Consider the following 12,565-nt stretch of genomic DNA (forward strand, 5'->3'; position numbering starts at 1 on the left):
AGTATGTGTTTGAATTATAATTTACAAATAGAATTTTGTATAAAATTGATTTTGTAAAATTGATTTTGATAAAAAATAAGTTTATGTTAATGTGATTTATATTTGACAATCTTTATATCAAAATAAATTATAGTAAAATAAATATTGTTTGGATTATACTACTCAAAATCATTTTTAGATGAAAAATTACTAAGAGAGACATCAATTTAAATATTTTTTTAGAGTTATACTACGATGTACACTAAAATCAGCCAATAAAGTCGGCCACCAGTATAAAATACATGCTAGAATGAATATAAATACAAATTAAAAATAAATTAAATTACACATATATTTATACACAAATACATTGGTGGCTGGTTTTGGTGTATATATAACATTTTTATTTTTTTTTATGAAAACTCTAGGGGGACAGCAACTTTGTTAAATTATGGCCAGCATGTAACCAGCAAAGAAAAATGAGCCATTAGATGAAATTTCACACAAATTTCACACCATTAAAACCATCATTGATGGCTATTTGATGACTACAAATCACAAAAGTTGCTGGCTCCTAACATTCCTCTTTTTTTTATATATTATCCTATCATCTTAATTTAGATATTTTTATAAGAAAATCAATATTTATTTACTAAATTAAAGTAACATGTAAAAGTTAACAAAATATATTTTATACTAAAATTAAAAAATATATTTTATTACTTATGAATAATTTTTTATTTAATTTGTCTTTTTAAATGAGATTATAATTTATATTATAAAAAAATTACAATAAAACATAATATATGAGTATTATAATTATAAATTTTATTATTTATAATTCTATTGTGACTTATAATTTTATTTTTATACAAAACGGAAATAGAGTACATCAAAGAATAAAAAAAATCATACAGATAAGAAACAATAAAAATTTCATAAAACCAACAACATATATCTAATGAACAAAAAACATAAAAATTAAAATATAAAAGACAACACTAAAAATAATAAAAAAAATTAAAATATTCACCTTACTAGTGATTGAAACAGATTTTGATGAAAAAAAAAATAGAACTAAGAACTACGAAGAACTAGAAAGAAGTACTGTGAAGCCTTGAAGGTAATGGTTACTAGTATCCTTTTTATAGAAGAAAATAAAAGGTAGGATTGATAGAAAAGAAATAAATTTTTTACCTAATTTTTTAACGGTAATCAGTCACCATAAATATGAACGCAGAAACAATAAATTTTAGCTTCACGTGAATGTGCGTTCAGATGTGGAATCACTTATGTGTTCAGAGTTGCCAAACATAAAGATAAAACGTTCAACAGAGTTAAACACACTTTTTTCTTTTTCAATAGGTTTGCCAAACACACCCGACTCATGCAACAAAAAGAAGAAAGGAATATGAATAAACCACTGCTCGTCTTGGATCTTCAAAAAAAAAATACCGTTGTAATGGACTTAGCATCAACATCACTAACACATATTAATGGAACCAAGTACTATTTATACTTAATATGTAAATGAAATCTATAGAAGATGATTCACTAGAAAATGAAGTATAGTGACTAGAAGCCCTTTTCTTCGGTCATGATTCTTCACAACAGTGTTCTTCATGAAGCTCTTATTCTCTAACTCTCTAAAACTCACCAAATTCAACATGGTGCGGTGAGCGTGGACAGAAAGTTAGGTTAGAATCGAGCTTCAAGAGAGGAACGAAGATCAAATCCTTTTTCTTAAAAAATCAATGCGATTTTCTGCAATTTTCTGCGATTCTTTTTCTTCTTCCCTCAATCATTCTTCCTTCCTTTATCTTCTTGTCTTCTCTCTTGGATTCATACAAAAGAGCTTGATGAGAGTTTGATTATTTCACGAATCTCATCAATTCAATAGAAACAAAGACTCCGATCAATGAATTCAAAGAGAAAGATCTGGATCTACACCATCTCAAAGATCCATTGATATAAGTAAAGTCATGGCTTCTGAAGAAAATCTGTTCTCCTTTGTTAACATTCAACAGCTCAGTCAGGCGGATTCAATTGATTATGAGGTTTTGATAATTAAAAGATAAATAAAATAGAAAATAAGATAAAGGTACTTATGTAATTCATTGGTGGGAATTTCAGATAAGCGTTTGGAGATGCTTTGTTGCTTCTGAACCCTTGCTTTCCTATTGCCTTCTTCCAATCATGCGTTACTTCCTTCCATGGCAAGCTGTAGGATCCTCTCAGTGAAAATGGTCCTCTACGGTTTCTGCACGGCTAATCAACTGTCGGATTTCTCGTCTTGGATGAAAAATACCAAGTACAGCTACCGCATGGCTAATCATCTGTCGGTTCCTGCTAGCATCGGAATAGGATCCATTGATCCTTTTGCACACTGTCACTTGCGTCCAACATTCGCAGGTTTGAAGCTCTTTACAGTCATCCCTTCCCAGATCCTACTCAGAATACCACAGACAAGGTTTAGACTTTCCGGATCCCAGGAATGGCTGCCAATAATTCTAACCTATACCACGAAGATATTAATCTCACGGACTTGGTCTGCGTATTAGATATCCAAGAGAATATACTCCAGCTGTCGTCCAATGACTACGTTGAACATCATGTAGACCGCTTGTGGTTGTCAGACACGCAGATCTTGGCTAAGCGAGTAACGAAGATTGGGTGATTGTCACGAGTCACCCCTTCATTCTGACTTAACTGAATTAAGTACGAAAGTATATCTTGGAGAAGAAGTAGGCGTGAATTGAATAAAAAACAGTAGTAATTGCATTAATTCATGAAGAACAGCAGAGCTCCATACCTTAATCTATGGGGTGTAGAAATTCCACCGTTGAAAATACATAAGTGGAAGAGGTCTAGACATGGCCGTGAGGCCAGCCTCCAAACGTGAACAATGATCTAAAGATGGTATAGTCTGATAAAAGATTCAAAAGTTCCAAAATGAATCTCTAAAAGTAGTTTTTATACTAAACTAGTAACCTAGGTTTACAGAAAATGAGTAACTAAGTGCAGATAGTGCAGAAATCCACTTCCGGGGCCCACTTGGTGTGTGCTTGGGCTGAGAATTGAAGCTTTTTCGTGCATAGGCTGTTCCTGGAGTTAAACGCCAGCTTTTGTGCCAGTTTGGGCATTTAACTCCAATTCTGGTGCCAGTTTGGGCGTTTTACGCCAAGATGTTTTAGGCTGATTTTGAACGCCAGTTTGGGCCATCAAATCTCGAGTAAAGTATGAACTATTATATATTGCTGGAAATCCCAGGATGTCTACTTTTCAACGCAATTGAGAGCGCGCCAATTGGGATTCTGTAGCTCTAGAAAATCCATTTCGAGTGCAGCAGGCTCAGAATACAACAGCATCTACAGTCCTTTTTCAGCCTCTGAATCAGATTTTTGCTCAAGTCCCTCAATTTCAGCCAGAAAATACCTGAAATCACAGAAAAATACACAAACTCATAGTAAAGTCCAGAAATGTGATTTTTGAATAAAAACTAATAAAAATATAATAAAAAGTAATTAAAACATACTAAAAACTATGTAAAAATAATGCCAAAAAGGGTATAAATTATCCGCTCATCACAACACCAAACTTAAATTGTTGCTTGTCCCCAAGCAACTAAAAACAAAATTGGATAAAAAGAAGAGAATATACAATGAATTCCAAACTTATCAATGAACTTAGTTCCAATTAGATGAGTGGGCTAGTAGCCTTTTTGCTTCTGAACAGTTTTGGCATCTCACGTTATCCTTTGAAGTTCAGAATGATTGGCATCCATAGGAACTCATAATTCAGATAGTGTTATTGATTCTCTTAGTTTAGTATGTTGATTCTTGAACACAGCTACTTTATGAGTCTTGGCCGTGACCCTAAGCATTTTGTTTTCCAGTATTACCACCGGATACATAAATGCCACAGACATATAACTGGGTGAACCTTTTCAGATTGTGACTCAGCTTTGCTAAAGTCCCCAATTAGAGGTGTCCAGAGCTCTTAAGCACACTTTTTTTACTTTGGACCACGACTTTAACTGCTCAGTCTCAAGCTTTTCACTTGACACCTTCTCGCCACAAGCACATGGTTAGGGACAGCTTGGTTTAGCCGCTTAGGCCAGGATTTTATTCATGTGGGCCCTTCTATCCATTAATGCTCAAAGCCTTGGATCCTCTTTACCCTTGCCTTTTGGTTTAAAGGGCTATTGGATTTTTCTGCTTGCTTTTTCTTTTTCTTTCTTTTTTTCTTTCTTTTTTTTTTGCCATTTTTTCTTTTTTTTTTCGCAAGCTTTGTTTTCACTGCTTTTTCTTGCTTCAAGAATCAATTTTATGATTTTTAGATTATCAATAACATTTCTCTTTTTTTCGTTATTCTTTCAAGAGCCAACAATTTTAACATTCATAAACAACAAATTCAAAAATATGCACTGTTCAAGCATTCATTCAGAAAACAAAAAGTATTGCCACCACATCAAAATAATTAAACTAATTTCAAGATAGAATTCGAAATCATGCACTTCTTGTTCTTTTGCAATTAAAACATTTTTCATTTAAGAAAGGTGAAGGATTCATAGGACATTCATAGCTTTAAGACATAGACACTAGATACTAATGATCATGTAATAAAGACAAAAACATAGACAAAACATAAATCATAAATTTCGAAAAACAGAAGAATAAGAACAAGGAAATTAAAAAACAGGTCCACCTTAGTGATGGCGGCTAGTTCTTCCTCTTGAAGATCTTATTGAGTGCTTGAGCTTCTCTATGTCTCTTCCTTGCCTTTGTTGCTCCTCCCTCATGGTTCTTTAGTCCTCTCTAATTTCATGGAGGATGATGGAATGCTCTTGGTGCTCCATCCTTTGTTGTCCCATGTTAGAACTTAATTCTCCTAAGGAGGTGTTGATTTGCTCCCAATAATTTTGTGAAGGAAAATGCATCCCTTGAGGTATCTCAGGGATTTCTAGATGAGGAACTTCCTTATGATCTTGTTGAGGTCCATGAGTGGGCTCTCTTGTTTGCTCCATCTTCTTTTTAGTGATGGGCTTGTCTCCTTCAATGAGGATGTCTTCCTCTATGACAATTCCAGCTGAATTGTATAGGTTACAGACGAGATGAGGGAAGGCTAACCTTGCCAAAGTAGAGGGCTTGTCCGCCACCTTGTAGAGTTCTAGAGATATGATCTCATGAACTTCTACTTCCTCTCCATTCATGATGATATGGATCATGATAGTCCGGTCTATTGTAACTTCAGAACGGTTGCTAGTAGGAATGATAGAGCGTTGGATGAACTCCAACCATCCCCTAGTCACGGGTTTGAGGTCAAGCCTTCTTAGTTGAACCGGCTTGCCTCTTGAATCTCTCTTCCATTGAGCTCCTTCCACACAAATGTCCCTAATGACTTGGTCTAACCTTTGATCAAAGTTGACCCTTCTAGTGAAAGGGTGAGGATCTCCTTGCATCATTAGCAAGTTGAATGCCAACCTCACATTTTCTGGACTGAAATCCAAGTAATTCCCCTGAACCATTGTGAGCTAATTCTTTGGGTTTGGGTTCATACTTTGATCATGGTTCTTAGTGATCCATGCATTGGCATAGAACTCTTGAACCATTAAGATTTCGACTTGTTGAATGGGGTTGGTGAGAGTTTTCCAACCTCTTCTTTGAATCTCATGTCGAATCTCCGGATATTCACTCTTTTTGAGCTTGAAGGGGACCTCGGGGATCACCTTTTTCTTGGCCACAACTTCATAGAAGTGGTCTTGATGGACCTTTGAGATGAATCTCTCCATCTCCCATGACTCGGAGGTGAAAGCAATTGCCTTTCCTTTCCTCTTTCTAGAGGTTTCTCTGGCCTTAGGTGCCATTAGTGGTTATGGAAAAATAAAAAAGCAGAGATTTTTCCACACCAAACTTAAAAGGTTTGCTCGTTCTTGAGCAAAAGAAGAAAGAAAGAAGTATAAGAAGAAGAAATTGAGGAGATGGAGGTGAGGAGTGGTTTCGGCCAAGGGGGGTTAAATGTGTATGAAGTGTGAAATTGAAGGTTGTAAGGAGGGGTATTTATAGGGTAGGAGAGAGAGGGGATTCGGTCATGAAGGGGTGGGTTTGGGAGGGAAATAGTTTGAATTTGAATGGTGAGGTAGGTGGGGTTTATGATGGATGGATGTGAGTGGTGAAGAGGATATGGGGAAGAAGGTAGGATTTGATAGGTGAAGGGTATTTAGGAAAGAGTTATTGATGGGATTGGTCAAGGGTATTTGGGGAAGAGTGTTATGAAAAGGTGTGAAGAGGAGAGAAGAAGAGGTGGGATAGTGAGGATCCTGTGGGGTCCACAGATCCTGAGGTGTCAAGGAATTCTGCTCCCTGCACCATTCTGGCATTCAAACGCCCTCTGTGTGCCAATTCTGGCGTTAAACGCCAGCTCTGCTACCTTTCCTGGCGTTAAACGCCAATCTGCTACCCATTTCTGGCGTTTAACGCCAATCAGACGCCAGACACCCCATTCTGGCATTAAACACCCAGAATGCTGCCCATTCTGGCATTTAACGCCCAGAGTGCTGCCAGGCTGGGTGTTAAACGCCCATTCTGCTATCCTTACTGTCATTTAAACGCCAGTAAGCCTATCCTCAAGGGTGTGCTGTTTTTCATTTTGCTTTAATTCTGCAGTTATTTTTATGACTTCACATGATCATCAACCTAAAGAAAACATAGAATAACAATGGAAAATAAATATAATTAAATAACATTGGGTTGCCTCCCAACAAGCGCTTCTTTAATGTCAATAGCTTGACAGTGAGCTCTTGGAGAGCTTCATAGAGACTCAGAGCTTAATGGTGGCCTCCCAACACCAAACTTAGAAGTTGAGTGTGGGGGCTCTGTTTGACTCCGTATTGAGAGAAGCTTTTCATGCTTCCTCTCCATGGTTACAGAAGAAGATCGTTGAGCCTTAAACACAAGGTAGTCCTCATTCAATTGAAGGACTAACTTTCCTCTGTCCACATCAATCACAGCTCTTATTGTGGCTAGGAAGGGTCTTCCAAGGATGATGGATTCATCTTCATCCATCCCAGTGTCTAGGATTATAAAGTCAGCAGGGATGTAAAGGCCTTCAACCTTCACTAAAACATCCTTTACAAGTCCATAAGCCTATTTCCTTGAATTGTCTGCCATTTCTAGTGAGATTCTTGCAGTTTGTACCTCAAAGATCCCTAGTTTCTCCATTACAGAGAGTGGCATGAGGTTTATACTTGACCCAAGGTCACACAGAGCCTTCTTAAAGGTCATGGTGCCTATGGTACAGGGTATTAAGAATTTCCGGGATCCGGTTTCTTCTGGGGTAATTTCTGTTGAACCAAGGTATTCAGTTTATTGATGAGCAATGGAGGTTCATCCTCCCAAGTCTCATTACCAAACAACTTGGCATTCAGCTTCATGATTGCTCCCAAATATTGAGCAACTTGCTCTTCAATAATATCTTCATCCTCTTTAGAGGAAGAATACTCATCAGAGCTCATGAATGGCAACAGTAAGTTCAGTGGAATCTCTATGGTCTCTGTATGAGCCTCAGATTCCTTTGGTTTATCAATAGGGAACTTCTTAGTGGCCAGTGGACATCCATTGAGGTCTTCCTTAGTGAAATCACTGCCTTTTGACTCTCTCCAGGTTCGGCCGTGTGGGGTAAATTGATGGCCTTGCACTCTCTTTTTGGATTCTCTTCTGTATTGCTTGGGAGAGTACTAGGAGGGATTTCAGTAACTCTTTTACTTAGTTGACCCACTTTTGCCTCCAAATTTCTAATGGAGGACCTTGTTTCAGTCATGAAACTTTGAGTGGTCTTAGTTAGATCAGAGACTATGATTGCTAAGTCAGAGTGGCTCTGCTTAGAATTCTCTATCTATTGCTCAGAAGATGATGAAAAAGGCTTGCTATTGCCAAACCTATTTCTTCCACCATTATTATTGAAGCTTTGATTAGTCTTCTATTGATCTTTCCATGAGAAATTTGAATGATTCCTCCATGAAGGATTATAGGTGTTTCCATAGGATTCTCCCATGTAATTTACCTCTTCCATTCCAGGATTCTCAAGGTCATAAGCTTCTCCTTCAGGGGAGGTTTCTTTAGTACTGTCTGATGCAGCTTGCATTTCAGTCAGACTCTGAGAAATCATATTGACTTGCTGAATCAATATTTTGTTCTGAGCTAATATGGCATTCAGAGTATCAACCTCAAGAACTCCTTTCTTTTGAGTCATCCCATTATTTACAGGATTTCTTTCAGAAGTGTACATGAACTGGTTATTTGCAACCATCTCAATGAGTTCTTGGGCTTCTGCAGGCGTCTTCTTCAGATGAAGGGATCCACCAGCAGAGTGGTCTAATGACATCTTGGATAATTCAGACAGACCATCATAGAATATACATAAGATGCTCCATTATGAAAGCATGTCAGAAGGACACCTTCTGATTAGTTGCTTGTATCTTTCCCAAGCTTCATAGAGGGATTCACCTTCCTTCTGTCTGAAGGTTTGGACTTCCACTTTAAGCTTGCTCAACTTTTGAGGTGGAAAGAATTTGGCCAAGAATGCATTGACCAACTTTTCCCAAGAGTTCAGGCTTTCTTTAGGTTGTGAGTCCAACCATATCCTAGCTCTGTCTCTTATAGCAAAGGGGAAAAGCATAAGTCTGTAGACCTCATGATTAACCCCATTCGTCTTAACAGTGTCACAGATTTGCAAGAATTCAGCTAAGAACTGATGAGGATCTTCCAATGGAAGTCCATGAAACTTGCAATTCTGCTGCATTAGAGAAACTAATTGAGGCTTAAGCTCAAAGTTGTTTGCTCCAATTGCAGGAATTGAGATGCTTCTTCCATAGAAGTCAGAAGTTGGTGCAGTAAAGTCACCAAGTACCTTCCTTGCATCTCCACCATTGTTGTTATTTTCGGCCATGTCTTCTTCTTTTTCGAAAATTTCTGTTAGGTCTTCTCTAGAGTGTTGTGCTTTAGCTTCTCTTTGCTTCCTCTTCAGAGTCCTTTCAGGTTCCGGATCAGCTTTAACAAGAATGTTCTTATCCTTGCTCCTGCTCATATGAAAAAGAAGAGAACAGAAAAGAAGAGGAATCCTCTATGTCATAGTATAGAGATTCCTTTATGTGAGTAGAAGAATAGAAGAATGAGGTAGAGAGAGAATAAGAAGAATTCGAACACAGAGAGAAGGAGAGGGTTCGAATTATAAGAAGAAGAGAAGTGTTAGTAAATAAATAAAATAAATAGAAGGAGATGAGAGAGGGAAGAATTCGAATTTTAAAAGAGGGAGAAGAAAAATATTTTTGTTTTTATTTTAATTATTAGTTAGAATTCGAAATTTAAGAAGGAAAATAAAATAAGATTAGAATTTAAAACAATTAGTTAATTAAAAAGAATTTTGAAAAAGTTGTTAGTAGTTTTCGAAAATTAGAGAGAGAGAAGTAGTTAGGTAGTTTTGAAAAGGATAAGAAATAGTAAACTTTTTAAAATCAAACAAACAAATCAAGTGGTTAATTGAAAAAGATTTGAAAATCAATTTTGAAAAGATAAGAAGTTAGAAAAGGATTTGAAAAGAAAATTAAAAAGATTTGATTTTAAAAATTAAAGTTGATTACTTGACTAACAAGAAACTAAAAGATATGATTCTAAAATTTAAAGATTGATCATTTCTTAATAGGCAAGTAACAACTTGAAAATTTTTTTGAATCTAAACATTAATTGTTAGCATTAATTTCAAAAATATAAAAATAAGAAAAAGATTTTGAAAATCAATTATGAAATTTTCGAAAATATTGAGAAGAAAATTGAAAAAGATTTGATTTTTGAAAAGGATTTGAAAAGATAAAGTTTTTAAATTGAAATTTTGAATTGACTAACAAGAAACAACTAAATTTTAAAACTTTTTGACTAAATCAATTCAAAATTTCGAAAATTATGAGTAAAATAAGGGAAAGATTTTTTTTTATTTTTGAATTTTTAATGAGGAGAGAGAAAAACATCTAAATGACACATGACATAAAAATTATGAATCAAAACAAAAATGCATGCAAGAACACTTTGAATGTCAAGATGAACACCAAGAACATATTTTTGAAAATTTTTAAGAAAAGAAGAATATGCAAGACACCAAACTTAAAAACTTTTAAATTTTAGAGACTAATAATTCGAAAATGCATATGAAAAACAAGAAAAGACACCAAACAAGAAAATGTAAAGATCAAACAAAGAAAATCATCAAGAACAACTTGAAGATCATGAAGAACATAATGCATATATTTTTTGAAAATTTTAAGAAAAGTTAAAACATGCAATTGACACCAAACTTAAAATTTGACATAAGACTCAAACAAGAAACACAAAATTTTTGGTTTTTATGATTTTATTAATTTTTTTTGAAATTTTTTCGAAAATTATTTTGGAAAAAGAAAATAAAGGGATACAAAATTTTTAATAAGAATTCCAGGAATCATGCAATGTTAGTCTAAAGCCCCGGTCCAAAAGAATTAGACATGGCCAAATGGCCAGCCAAGCTTTGAGTGAAAACTTCAGTCCAAAAGATTAGACATGGCCAAATAGCCAGCCAAGCTTTAGCATAAAACATACAAGCATGTCAATGAGAAGTGGAAGCCTCAGTCCAAAAGATTAGACATGGCTAAACAGCCAGCCAAGCTTCAACATATCTTATGAAACTCTGGAATTCGTTGTTAAAAATTCTAATGAATTTTTAGAAAACTAAACATTATTATTGATATTATTTATTTATTTTTCAAAAATAAATAAAAATTAAAAAGCTTAAACATAAAATAAAATTGCCTAATCTAAGCAACAAGATGAACCGTCAGTTGTCCAAACTCGAACGATCCCCGGCAACGGCGCAAAAAACTTGGTGTGGGAAATTGTGATTCACACTTTTCACAACTTCGCACAACTAACCAGCAAGTGCACTAGGTCGTCTTACGTGAGTAAGGGTCGATCCCACGGAGATTGTCGGCTTGAAGCAAGCTATGATCATCTTGTAAATCTCAGTCAGGCGGATTCAATTGATTATGAGGTTTTGATAATTAAAAGATAAATAAAATAGAAAATAAGATAAAGGTACTTATGTAATTCATTGGTGGGAATTTCAGATAAGTATTTGGAGATGCTTTGTTGCTTCTGAACCTCTGCTTTCCTATTGCCTTCTTCCAATCATGCGTTACTTCCTTCCATGGCAAGCTATAGGATCCTCTCAGTGAAAATGGTCCTCTACGGTTTCTACACGGCTAATCAACTGTCGGATTTCTCGTCTCGGATGAAAAATACCAGGTACAGCTACCGTATGGCTAATCATCTGTCGGTTCCCGCTAGCATCGGAATAGGATCCATTGATCCTTTTGCACACTGTCACTTGCGCCCAACATTCGCAGGTTTGAAGCTCTTTACAGTCATCCCTTCCCAGATCCTACTCGGAATACCACAGATAAGGTTTAGACTTTCCGGATCCCAAGAATGGCTGCCAATAATTCTAGCCTATACCACGAAGATACTAATCTCACGGACTCGGTCTGCGTATTAGATATTCAAGAGAATATACTCCAGCTGTCTTCTAATGACTATGTTGAACATCATGTAGACTGCTTGTGGTTGTCAGGCACGCGGATCTTGGCTAAGCGAGTAACGAAGATTGGGTGATTGTCACGGGTCACCCCTTCATTCTGACTTAACTAAATTAAGTACGAGAGTATATCTTGGAGAAGAAGTAGGCGTGAATTGAATAAAAAAAGTAGTAATTGCATTAATTCATGAAGAACAGCAGAGCTCCACACCTTAATCTATGGGGTGTAGAAACTCCACCGTTGAAAATACATAAGTGGAAGAGGTCTAGGCATGGCCGTGAGGCCAGCCTCCAAACGTGAACAATGATCTAAAGATGGTAAAGTCTGATAAAAGATTCAAAAGTTCCAAAATAAATCTCTAAAAGTAGTTTTTATACTAAACTAGTAACCTAGGTTTACAGAAAATGAGTAACTAAGTGCAGATAGTGCATAAATCCACTTCTGGGGCCCACTTGGTGTGTGCTTGGGCTGAGTATTGAAGCTTTTTCGTGCATAGGCTGTTCCTGGAGTTAAACGCCAGCTTTGGTGCCAGTTTGGGCGTTTAACTCCAATTCTGGTGCCAGTTTGGGCGTTTTACGCCAAGATGTTTTAGGCTGACTTTGAACGCCATTTTGGGCCATCAAATTTCAGGCAAAGTATGGACTATTATATATTGCTGGAAAGCCCAAGATGTCTACTTTCCAATGCAATTGAGAGCACGCCAATTGGGCTTCTGTAGCTCCAGAAAAAATCCAATTCGAGTGCAGCAGGGTCAGAATCCAACAGCATCTGTAGTCCTTTTTCAGCCTCTGAATCAAATTTTTGCTCAGGTCCCTCAATTTCAGCCAGAAAATACTTGAAATCACAGAAAAACACACAAACTCATAGTAAAGTCCAGAAATGTGATTTTTGAATAAAAACTAATAAAAATATAATAAAAAGTAATTAACACATACTAAAAACTATGTAAAAATGCTAAAAGGGTATAAA

Source organism: Arachis ipaensis, chromosome B10 (assembly GCF_000816755.2).
Source record: "Arachis ipaensis cultivar K30076 chromosome B10, Araip1.1, whole genome shotgun sequence".
NCBI lineage: Eukaryota > Viridiplantae > Streptophyta > Magnoliopsida > Fabales > Fabaceae > Arachis > Arachis ipaensis.